This window comes from Pongo abelii, chromosome Y (assembly GCF_028885655.2).
Source record: "Pongo abelii isolate AG06213 chromosome Y, NHGRI_mPonAbe1-v2.0_pri, whole genome shotgun sequence".
Lineage (NCBI taxonomy): Eukaryota > Metazoa > Chordata > Mammalia > Primates > Hominidae > Pongo > Pongo abelii.
This window is the reverse complement of record NC_072009.2, coordinates 20767452-20780457: the sequence shown is the minus strand read 5'-3', so window position 1 is coordinate 20780457 and position 13006 is coordinate 20767452.

Here is a 13006-nt window from a genome sequence, read left to right as displayed (position 1 = left end):
ACTGTCTAGTTCTTATGTGAAGATATTTCGTTTTCCCGCCTGGGCTTCAAAGCGCTCCAAATAGCCACTTGTAGAGTCTATAAAAAGAGTGTTTCAAAACTCTTCTATCAAAAGGAACTTTCAACTCTGTGAGTACAATGCACTCATCACAAGGAAGTTTCCGAGAATGCTTCTGTCTACTGTTTATGTGAAGATATTTCCTTTTCCAACCTAGGCCTCAATGCGCTCCAAATAAACACCTGCAGATCCTACAAGAGGGGTGTTTCCAAACTGTTCTATCAAAACCAGCGTTCAAGTCTGTGAGCTGAATGCACTCATCACACAGAAGTTTCTTAGAAGGCTTGTGTCTAGTGTTTATGTGAAAATATTTTCTTTTACAGCATAGGCCTCAAATAGCTCCAAATATCAACTTGCAGATTTTACAAAAAGGGAGTTTCCAAACTCCTCTATCAAAAGACAGGTTCAACTCTGTGAGTCGAATGCACACATCAGAAAGAAGTTTCTGAGAATGCTTCTGTCTAGCGTTTATGTGAAAATATTTCCTTTTCAAGCACACGCCTCAAAGCGCTCCAAATATGCCGTTGCAGATTCTACAAAAAGTGGGTTTCAAAACTGCTCTACGAAAAGAAAGGTTCAAAGCTGTGAGTTGAATACACAGATCGTGAAGAAGTTTCTGAGAATGCTTCAGTCTAGTGTTTAGGTGAAGATATTTCACTTCCCAGCATAGGCCTCAAAGCGCTCCAAATATCCACTTCCAGATTCTACAGAAAAGTGTTTCAAAACTGCTCTTTGGAAAGGAAGCTTCAACTCTGTGAGTTGAAAGCACTCATTGCGAAGAGGTTTCTGGGAGTTCTTCCGTCTAGTTTTCATGTAAAGATGTTTCCATTTCAAGCATAGGTCTCTAATCGCTCCAAATATTCACCTGCAAATTCTACAAAAAGGGTGTTTCAAAACTTCTCTATCAATAGGAAGGTTCAACTCTGTGAGTTGAATGCACTCCTTACAGAGAAGTTTCTGAGAATGTTTCTATCTATGTTTTACGCGAAGATATTTCCTTTTCCAACACAGGCCTCAATGCGCTCCGAATCAACACTTCCAGATACTACAAAAACAGTGTTTCAAAACTGTTCTATCAAAAGGAACGTTCAACTCTGTGAGTTGAAGGCACTCATCACAAAGAAGTTTCTGAGAATGCTTCTGTCAATCTTGTATGCAATGAGATTTCCTTTTGCAGCATAGGACTTAAAGCTCTCCAAATATCCACTTGCAGATTCCACAAAAAGAGTGTTGCAAAACTTCTCTATCAAAAGGCAGGTTGAACTCTGTGTGTTGAATGCCCAAAACACAGGGAACTTTCTGAGAATGCTTTTGTCTAGTTTCCACGTGAAGATAGTTCCTTTTCCAACATAGGCCTCAAAGCGCTCTGAATATCCACTTGCCGATTGTACAAAAAGAGTGTTGCAAAACTTCTCTATCAAAAGGCAGGTTGAACTCTGTGTGTCGAATGCCCAAAACACAGGGAACTTGCTGAGAATGCTTTTGTCTAATTTCTACGTGAAGATATTTCCTTTTCCATCATAGGCCTCAAAGTGCTCCGAATAAACACTTGTAGATCCCACCAAAAGAGTGTTTCAAAGCTCTTCCATCTACAGGAACTTTCACGTCTGTGAGTTGAATGCACTCATCACAAAGAGGTTTCTGAGAATTCTTCTGTTTAGTTTTTATGTGATGATATTTCATTTTCCAGCATTGGCCTAAAGGTGCTCCAAATATCCACCTTCAGATGGGACTGAAAGAGTGTTTCAAAACTGAACTATCAAAAGGAAGGTTCAAGTCTGTGAGTTGAATGCACTCATCCACAGAAGCTTCTGAGAATGCTTCTGTCTCGTTTTTAGGCGAAGATATTTCCTTTTCCTTGCATAGGCCTCAAATCGCTCCAAATATCCCCTTGCAGATATTACAAAGAGAGTGTTTCCAAACTGCCCTATCGAAAGGCAGTTTCAACTCTGTGAGTTGAAGGCACGTATGGTGAAACAGTTTCTGAGAATGCTTGTGTGTACTTTTTAGGTGAAGGTATTTCCTTTTCCAGCACAGGCCTCAAATCGCTCCAAACATCCAGTAGCAAATTCTACAAAAGGAGTGTTTCAAACCTGTGCTATCCAAAGGAAGATTCCACTATATGAGTTGAACGCATAAAGCACACGGAAGTTTCTGAGAATCCTTCCGTCTAGTTCTCAGGTGAAGATATTTACTTTTCCAGTGTTGGCCCTTTAGCACTCCAAATATCCACTTTCAGATTCTACAAAAAGAGTGTTTCAAAACTGCTCTATCAAAACGCAGGTTCCACTCGGTGAGTTGAATGCACGCATCGGAAAAGATTTCTGAGAATTCTTCTGTCTAGTTTTTATGGGAAGATATTTTCTTTTCCAGCATAGGCCTCAAATCGCTCCAAACATCCACGAGCAAATTCTACGAAAGGAGTGTGTCAAAACGGTGCTATCAAAAGGAAGATTCCACTATGTGAGTTGAATGCATGAAGCACACGGAAGTTTCTGACAATGCTTCCGTCTAGTTCTCATGTGAAGATATTTCCTTTTCCAGTGTTGACCTCTTAGCACTCCAAATATCCACTTGCAGATCCTAGAAAAAGAGTGTTTCAAAACTGCTCTACCAAAAGCCAGGTTTCACTCGGTGAGTTGAATGCGCACATCGCAAAATGTTTCTGAGAACGCTACTGTCTAGTTCTTATGTGAAGATATTTCGTTTTCCCGCCTGGGCTTCAAAGCGCTCCAAATAGCCACTTGTAGAGTCTATAAAAAGAGTGTTTCAAAACTCTTCTATCAAAAGGAACTTTCAACTCTGTGAGTACAATGCACTCATCACAAGGAAGTTTCCGAGAATGCTTCTGTCTACTGTTTATGTGAAGATATTTCCTTTTCCAACCTAGGCCTCAATGCGCTCCAAATAAACACCTGCAGATCCTACAAGAGGGGTGTTTCCAAACTGTTCTATCAAAACCAGCGTTCAAGTCTGTGAGCTGAATGCACTCATCACACAGAAGTTTCTTAGAAGGCTTGTGTCTAGTGTTTATGTGAAAATATTTTCTTTTACAGCATAGGCCTCAAATAGCTCCAAATATCAACTTGCAGATTTTACAAAAAGGGAGTTTCCAAACTCCTCTATCAAAAGACAGGTTCAACTCTGTGAGTCGAATGCACACATCAGAAAGAAGTTTCTGAGAATGCTTCTGTCTAGCGTTTATGTGAAAATATTTCCTTTTCAAGCACACGCCTCAAAGCGCTCCAAATATGCCGTTGCAGATTCTACAAAAAGTGGGTTTCAAAACTGCTCTACGAAAAGAAAGGTTCAAAGCTGTGAGTTGAATACACAGATCGTGAAGAAGTTTCTGAGAATGCTTCAGTCTAGTGTTTAGGTGAAGATATTTCACTTCCCAGCATAGGCCTCAAAGCGCTCCAAATATCCACTTCCAGATTCTACAGAAAAGTGTTTCAAAACTGCTCTTTGGAAAGGAAGCTTCAACTCTGTGAGTTGAAAGCACTCATTACGAAGAGGTTTCTGAGAATTCTTCTGTCCAGTTTTCATGTGAAGATGTTTCCATTTCAAGCATAGGTCTCCAATCGCTCCAAATATTCACCTGCAAATTCTACAAAAAGGGTGTTTCAAAACTTCTCTATCAATAGGAAGGTTCAACTCTGTGAGTTGAATGCCCTCCTCACAAAGAAGTTTCTGAGAATGCTTCTGTCTACTTTTTACGTGAAGATATTTCCTTTTCCTACACAGGCCTCAAAGCGCTCCGAATCAACACTTCCAGATACTACCAAAACAGTGTTTCAAAACTGTTCTATCAAAAGGAACGTTCAACTCTGTGAGTGGAAGGCACTCATCGCAAAGAGGTTTCTGAGAATGCTTCTGTCTAGTTTTTATGTGATGATATTTCGTATTGCAGCATTGGCCAAAAAGCGCTCCAAACATCCATCTTCAGATGGCAATGAAAGTGGGTCTCAAAAGTGCTCTATCAGAAGGAAGGTTCAAGTCTGTGAATTGAATGCTCTCATCACACAGAAGGTTCTGAGAATGATTCAGTCTAGTTTTTATCAGAAGATATTTCCTTTTCCTTGCATAGGCCTCAAATCGCTCCAAATATCGAATTGCAGTTTACACCAATAGAGTGTTTCCAAACTGCTCTGTGAAACGGCAGGTTCAACTCTGTGAGTTGAATGCGCACATGAGGAAGAAGTCTCTGAGAATGCTTCTGTCTAGTTTTTAGGTGAAGATATTTCATTTCCCAGCCTCGCCTCAAAGCGCTCCAAATATCCACTTTCAGATTCTACAAAAACTGTGTTTCTAAACTGCTCTTTGTAAAGGAAGGTTCAAGTCTGTGAGTTGAATGCACTCATCACCAAGAAGTTTCTGAGAATGCTTCTGTCTAGTTTTCATGTGAAGATATTTCCTTTTCCAACATTGACCCGAAGCCCTCGTAATATCCACTTGCAGATTTTACAAAAAGAGTGTTTCCAAACTGCTCTATCAAAATGAGATTCAACTCTGTGAGTTGAATGCACGCATCGTGAAGAAGCTTCAGAGAATGCTACGGTCTACGTTTTAGGTGAAGATATTTCATTTCCCAGCATAGGCTTCAAAGCGCTCTAAATATCCACTTGCAGATTCTACAAAAAGAGTGTTTCAAAACTGCTCTTCCAAAAGGAAGGTTCAAGGCTGTGAGTTCAATGCACTCATCATAAAGAAGTTTCTGAGAACGCTTCTCTCTAGTTTTTATGTGAAGATATTTCCTTTTCCAGCATAGGCCTCAAATCGCTCCAAACATCCACTAGCAAATTCTACAAAAGGAGTGTTTCAAAACTGTGCTATCAAAAGGAAGATTCCACTATTTGAGTTGAAGGCATAAAGCACACGGAAGTTTCTGACAATGCTTCCGTCTAGTTCTCATGTGAAGTTATTTCCTTTTCCAGTGCTGGCCTCTTAGCACTCCAAATATCCACTTGCAGATCCTAGAAAAAGAGTTTTTCAAAACTGCTCTACCAAAAGGAAGCTTCAACTCGGTGAGTTGAATGCGCACCTCGCAAAATGTTTCTGAGAGTGCTTCGCTGTTGTTTTTATGTGAAGATATTTCGTTTTCCAGCATAGGACTCAAAGCGCTCCAAGTAGCCACTTACAGAGTCTCTAAAAAGAGTGTTTCAAAACTGTTCTATCAAAAGGAACGTTCAACTCTGTGAGTAGAATGCTCTCATCACAAGGAAGTTTCTGAGAATGCTTCTGTCTAGTTTTTATGTGAAGAAATTTCCTTTTCCAACATAGGCCTCAAAGCCCTCCAAATAAACATCTGCAGATTCTACAAAAGGGGTCTTTCCAAAATGTTCTATCAAAACCAACGTTCAAACCTATGAGCTGAATGCACTCACCACACAGAAGTTTCTTAGACGTCTTCTGTCTAGTGTTTATGTGAAAATATTTTCTTTTACAGCATAGGCCTCAAATAGCTCCAAATATCAACTTGCAGATTTTACAAAAAGGGTGTTTCCAAACTCCTCTATCAAAAGGCAGGTTCAACTCTGTGTGTTGAATGCACACATCAGAAAGAAGTTTCTGAGAATGCTTCTGTCTAGCGTTTATGTGAAAATATTTCCTTTTCAAGCATACGCCTCAAAGCGCTCCAAATATGCCGTTGCAGATTCTACAAAAAGTGTGTTTCAAAACTGCTCTATGAAAAGAAAGGTTCAAAGCTGTGAGGTGAATACACATATCGTGAAGAAGTTTCTGAGAAAGCTTCAGTCTAGTGTTTAGGTGAAGATATTTCACTTCCCAGAATAGGCCTCAAAGCGCTCCAAATATCCACTTCCAGATTCTAAAGAAAAGTGTTTCAAAACTGCTTTTTGGAAAAGAAGCTTCAACTCTGTGAGTTGAAAGCACTCATTACGAAGAGGTTTCTGAGAGTTCTTCCGTCTAGTTTTCATGTGAAGATGTTTCCATTTCAAGCATATTTCTCAAATCGCTCCAAATATTCACCTGCAAATTCTACAAAAAGGGTGTTTCCAAACTTCTCTATCAATAGGAAGGTTCGACTCTGTGAGTTGAATGCCCTCCTCACAAAGAAGTTTCTGAGAATGCTTCTGTCCAGTTTTTAGGTGAAGATATATCATTTCCCAGCATAGGCCTCAAAGCGCTCCAAATATCCACTTGCAGATTCTACAAAAAGAGTGTTTCAAAACTCCTCTTTCAAAAGGAAGTTTCAAGTCTGTGAGTTGAATGAAGTCATGACAAAGAAGTTTCTGAGAATGCTTCTGTCTACTTTTTATGTGAAGATATTTCCTTTTGCAGCACACGCCTCAAATAGCCCCAAACATCCACTAGCAAATTCTACAAAAAGAGGGTTTCAAAAAAGCGCTATCTAAAGGAAGATTGCACTATGTGAGTTAAACGCATAAAGCACACGGAAGTTTCTGAGAATGCTTCCGTCTAGTTCTCATGGGAAGATATTTCCTTTCCCATTGTTGGCCTCTTAGCACTCCAATATACACTTGCAGATTCTAGAAAAAGAGTGTTTCAAAACTGCTCTATCAAAAGGCAGGTTCAACACGGTGAGTTGAATATGCACATGAGTAAAAGTTTCTGAGAATGCTTCTGTCTGGTTTTTATGTGAAGATATTTCGTTTTCCAGCACAGGCCTCAAAGCGCTCCAATTATCCACTTGCAGACTATACAAAAACAGTGTTTCAAAACTGTTCTATCCAAAGGAATGTTCAGCTCTGTGAGTAGAATTCACTCATCACGAGGAAGTTTCTGAGAATGCTGCTGTCTAGTTTCTATAAGAAGACATTTCCTTTTCTAACATAGGTCTCAAAGCGCTCACAATAAGCCCTGGCACACTCTACAAAAGGAGTGTTTCCAAAATGTTCTATCAAAATGAACGTTGAAGACTGTGAGTTAAATGCACACGTCAAACTGAAGTTTCTGAGAATGGTTCTGTCTAGGGTTTATGTGAAGATATTTTCTTTTCCAGCATAGGCCTCCAAAAGCTCGAAATATCCACTTGCAGATTTTCTAAAAAGGGTGTTTCCAAACTGTTCTATCAAAAGGAAGGTTCAACTCTGTGAGTTGAATGCTCACATCACAAAGAAGTTTCTGAGAATGCTTCTGTCTAGTGTTCATGTGAAGATATTTCCTTTTCAAGCATAGGCCTCAAAGCGCTCCAGATATGCAGTTGCAGACTCTACAAAAAGTGTGTTTCAAAAGTGTTCTATGAAAAGAAAGTTTCAACTCTGTGAGTTGAATGCACATATCGTGAAGAAGTTTCTGAGAATGCTTCTGTCTAGTTTTTAGGTGAAGATATTTCATTTCCCAGCATAGGCCTCAAAGCGCTCCAAATATGCACTTGCAGATTCTACAAAAAGAGTGTTTCAAAACTGCTCTTTCAAAAGGAAGGTTCAAGTCTGTGAGTTGAATGCACTCATCAGAAAGAAGTTTCTGATAATGGTTCTGTCTAGTTTTCATCTGCAAGTATTTCCTTTTCCACTAGATGCCGCAATCGCACCAAATTTCCACCTGCAGTTTCCACAAAAAGAGTGTTGCAGGACTGCTCCAGGAAAAGGAATCTTCAACTCTCTCAGTTCAATCCCCTCAAGACATAGAAGTTTCTGATAATGTTTCTGTCTAGCTTCTATATGAAGATATTTCCTTTTCCAGCATAAGCCTCAAAGAGCTCCAAATATCCACTTGCGAATTCTACAAAAACAGTGTTGCAATACTTTTCTACCAAAAGGAAGGTACAACTCTGTGAGTTCAATGCACTCATCACACAGAAGGTTCACAGAATGCTTCCATCTAGCTTTTACGCAATGATATTTCCTTTTGCAGCAAAGGCTTCAAAGCGCTCTTAATGTCCACTGGCAGATTCTACGAAGAGTGTCTCAAAACTGCTCTATCAAAAGGTAGGTTGAACTCTGTGAGTTCAATGCCCAAAGCACAGGGAACCTTCTGAGAATGCTTTTATGTAGTTTCTACGTGAACATATTTTCTTTTCCAGCATTGGCCTCCAAGCACTCCATCCATCCACTTGAAAATTCTACTAAAAGAGTGTTTCAAAACTTCTCTACCAAAAGAAAGGTTGAACTTTGTGAGTTCAAGGCACACATCACAAAGAAGTTTCTGAGAATGCTTCTTTCCAGCTTTTACGTGAAGAGATATCCTTTTCCAGCATAGGCCTCAAAGCGCTCCATATATCCACTTGCACATTCTAGCAAAGCGTGTATCAACACTGCTCTTTCAAAAGGAAGCTTCAAGTCTGTGAGTTGAATGCACTCATCACAAAGACGTTTCTGAGAATTCTCCTGTCTAGTTTTCATGTGAAGATGCTTCCATTTAAAATCTAGGCCTCAAATACCTCCAAATATTCACTTGCACATTCTACAAAAAGGCTGTTTCAAATCTTCTCTATCAATTGGAAGGTTCAACTCTGTAAATTGAATGCACTCACCACAAAGAAGATTCCGAGATTGCTTCTGTCTACTTTGTATGTGAAGACATTTCCTTTTCCAACATAGGCCTCAAAGCGCTCCAAAAAACACTTGCAGATTCTAAAAAAACAGTTTTTCAAAACTGTTCTATCAAAAGGAACGTTCAACTCTGTGAGTTGAAGGCACTCATCACAAAGAGGTTTCTGAGAATGCTTCTGTCTAGTTTTTATGGGATGATATTTCTTATTCCAACATTGGCCAAAAAGCGCTCCAAATATCCGCCTTCAGATGGCACTGAAAGAGGGTCTCAAAAATGCTCTATCAGAAGGAAGGTTCAAGTCTGTGAGTTGAATGCTCTCATCACACAGAAGGTTCTGAGAATACTTCAGTCTAGTTTTTATCAGAAGATATTTCCATTTCCTTGCATAGGCCTGAAATCGCTCCAAATATCGACTTGCAGATTATACGAATAGAGTATTTCCAAACTGCTCTGTCAAACGGCAGGATCAACTCTGTGAGTTGAATGAACACATCATGAAGAAGTCTCTGAGAATGCTTCTGTCTAGTTTTTAGTTGAAGATATTTCATTTCCCAGCATCGTCTCAAAGCGCTCCAAATATCCACTTGCAGATTCTACAAAAACTTTGTTTCTAAACTGCTCTTTGAAAAGGAAGGTCCAAGTCTGTGAGTTGAATGCACTCATCGCAAAGAATTTTCTGAGAATGCTTCTGCCTAGTTTTCACGTGAAGATATTTCCTTTTCCAACATTGGCCCCGAAGCCCTCCTAACATCCACTTGCAGATTTTACAAAAAGAGTGTTTCCAAACTGCTCTATCAAAAGGCAGGTTCAACTCTGTGAGTCAAATGCACGCATCGTGAAGAAGCTTCTGAGAATGCTACTGTCTAAGTTTTAGGTGAAGATATTTCATTTCCCAGCAAAGGCTTCAAAGCGCTCTAAATATCCACTTGCAGATTCTACAAGAAGAGTGTTTCAAAACTGCTCTTCCAAAAGGAAGGTTCAAGTCTGTGAGTTGAATGCACTCATCAAAAAGAAGTTTCTGAGAATGCTTCTCTCTAGTTTTTATGAGAAGATATTTCCTTTTCCAGCATAGGCCTCAAATCGCTCCAAACATCCACTAGCAAATTCTACAAAAGGAGTGTTTCAAAACTGTGCTATCAAAAGGAAGATTCCACTATTTGAGTTGAAGGCATAAAGCACATGGAAGTTTCTGACAGTGCTTCCGTCTAGTTCTCATGTGAAGTTATTTCCTTTTCCAGTGTTGGCCTCTTAGCACTCCAAATAACCACTTGCAGATCCTAGAAAGAGTGTTTCAAAACTGCTCTACCAAAAGGAAGGTTCAACTCGGTGAGTTGAATGCGCACCTCGCAAAAAGTTTCTGAGAGTGCTTCGGTTTAGTTTTTATGTGAAGATATTTCGTTTTCCAGCACAGTACTCAAAGCGCTCTAAATAGCCACTTGCAGAGTCTATAAAAAGGGTGTTTCAAAACTGTTCTATCGAAAGGAACGTTCAACTCTGTGAGTAGAATGCACTCATCACAAGGAAGTTTCTGAGAATGCTTCTGTCTAGTTTTTATGTGAAGAAATTTCCTTTTCCAACATAGGCCTCAAAGCGCTCCAAATAAACACCTGCAGATTCTACAAAAGGGGTCTTTCCAAAATGTTCTATCAAAACCAACGTTCAAGCCTGTGAGCTGAATGCACTCACCACACAGAAGTTTCTTAGACGTCTTCTGTCTAGTGTTTATGTGGAAATATTCTCTTTTACAGCATAGGCCTCAAATACCTCCAAATATCAACGTGCAGATTTTACAAAAAGGGTGTTTCCAAACTCCTCCATCAAAAGGCAGGTTCAACTCTGTGTGTTTAATGCACACATCAGAAAGAAGTTTCTGAGAATGCTTCTGTCTAGCCTTTATGTGAAAATATTTCCTTTTCAAGCATACGCCTCAAAGCGCTCCAAATATGCCGTTGTAGACTCTACAAAAAGTGTGTTTCAAAACTGCTCTACGAAAAGAAAGGTTCAAAGCTGTGAGTTGAATACACAGATCGTGAAGAAGTTCCTGAGAATGCTTCAATCTAGTGTTTAGGTGAAGATATTTCACTTCCCAGCATAGGCCTCAAAGCGCTCCAAATATCCACTTCCAGATTCTACAGAAAAGTGTTTCAAAACTGCTCTTTGGAAAGGAAGCTTCAACTCTGTGAGTTGAAAGCACTCATTGCGAAGAGGTTTCTGGGAGTTCTTCCGTCTAGTTTTCATGTAAAGATGTTTCCATTTCAAGCATAGGTCTCTAATCGCTCCAAATATTCACCTGCAAATTCTACAAAAAGGGTGTTTCAAAACTTCTCTATCAATAGGAAGGTTCAACTCTGTGAGTTGAATGCACTCCTTACAGAGAAGTTTCTGAGAATGTTTCTATCTATGTTTTACGCGAAGATATTTCCTTTTCCAACACAGGCCTCAATGCGCTCCGAATCAACACTTCCAGATACTACAAAAACAGTGTTTCAAAACTGTTCTATCAAAAGGAACGTTCAACTCTGTGAGTTGAAGGCACTCATCACAAAGAAGTTTCTGAGAATGCTTCTGTCAATCTTGTATGCAATGAGATTTCCTTTTGCAGCATAGGACTTAAAGCTCTCCAAATATCCACTTGCAGATTCCACAAAAAGAGTGTTGCAAAACTTCTCTATCAAAAGGCAGGTTGAACTCTGTGTGTTGAATGCCCAAAACACAGGGAACTTTCTGAGAATGCTTTTGTCTAGTTTCCACGTGAAGATAGTTCCTTTTCCAACATAGGCCTCAAAGCGCTCTGAATATCCACTTGCCGATTGTACAAAAAGAGTGTTGCAAAACTTCTCTATCAAAAGGCAGGTTGAACTCTGTGTGTCGAATGCCCAAAACACAGGGAACTTGCTGAGAATGCTTTTGTCTAATTTCTACGTGAAGATATTTCCTTTTCCATCATAGGCCTCAAAGTGCTCCGAATAAACACTTGTAGATCCCACCAAAAGAGTGTTTCAAAGCTCTTCCATCTACAGGAACTTTCACGTCTGTGAGTTGAATGCACTCATCACAAAGAGGTTTCTGAGAATTCTTCTGTTTAGTTTTTATGTGATGATATTTCATTTTCCAGCATTGGCCTAAAGGTGCTCCAAATATCCACCTTCAGATGGGACTGAAAGAGTGTTTCAAAACTGAACTATCAAAAGGAAGGTTCAAGTCTGTGAGTTGAATGCACTCATCCACAGAAGCTTCTGAGAATGCTTCTGTCTCGTTTTTAGGCGAAGATATTTCCTTTTCCTTGCATAGGCCTCAAATCGCTCCAAATATCCCCTTGCAGATATTACAAAGAGAGTGTTTCCAAACTGCCCTATCGAAAGGCAGTTTCAACTCTGTGAGTTGAAGGCACGTATGGTGAAACAGTTTCTGAGAATGCTTGTGTGTACTTTTTAGGTGAAGGTATTTCCTTTTCCAGCACAGGCCTCAAATCGCTCCAAACATCCAGTAGCAAATTCTACAAAAGGAGTGTTTCAAACCTGTGCTATCCAAAGGAAGATTCCACTATATGAGTTGAACGCATAAAGCACACGGAAGTTTCTGAGAATCCTTCCGTCTAGTTCTCAGGTGAAGATATTTACTTTTCCAGTGTTGGCCCTTTAGCACTCCAAATATCCACTTTCAGATTCTACAAAAAGAGTGTTTCAAAACTGCTCTATCAAAACGCAGGTTCCACTCGGTGAGTTGAATGCACGCATCGGAAAAGATTTCTGAGAATTCTTCTGTCTAGTTTTTATGGGAAGATATTTTCTTTTCCAGCATAGGCCTCAAATCGCTCCAAACATCCACGAGCAAATTCTACGAAAGGAGTGTGTCAAAACGGTGCTATCAAAAGGAAGATTCCACTATGTGAGTTGAATGCATGAAGCACACGGAAGTTTCTGACAATGCTTCCGTCTAGTTCTCATGTGAAGATATTTCCTTTTCCAGCGTTGACCTCTTAGCACTCCAAATATCCACTTGCAGATCCTAGAAAAAGAGTGTTTCAAAACTGCTCTACCAAAAGCCAGGTTTCACTCGGTGAGTTGAATGCGCACATCGCAAAATGTTTCTGAGAACGCTACTGTCTAGTTCTTATGTGAAGATATTTCGTTTTCCCGCCTGGGCTTCAAAGCGCTCCAAATAGCCACTTGTAGAGTCTATAAAAAGAGTGTTTCAAAACTCTTCTATCAAAAGGAACTTTCAACTCTGTGAGTACAATGCACTCATCACAAGGAAGTTTCCGAGAATGCTTCTGTCTACTGTTTATGTGAAGATATTTCCTTTTCCAACCTAGGCCTCAATGCGCTCCAAATAAACACCTGCAGATCCTACAAGAGGGGTGTTTCCAAACTGTTCTATCAAAACCAGCGTTCAAGTCTGTGAGCTGAATGCACTCATCACACAGAAGTTTCTTAGAAGGCTTGTGTCTAGTGTTTATGTGAAAATATTTTCT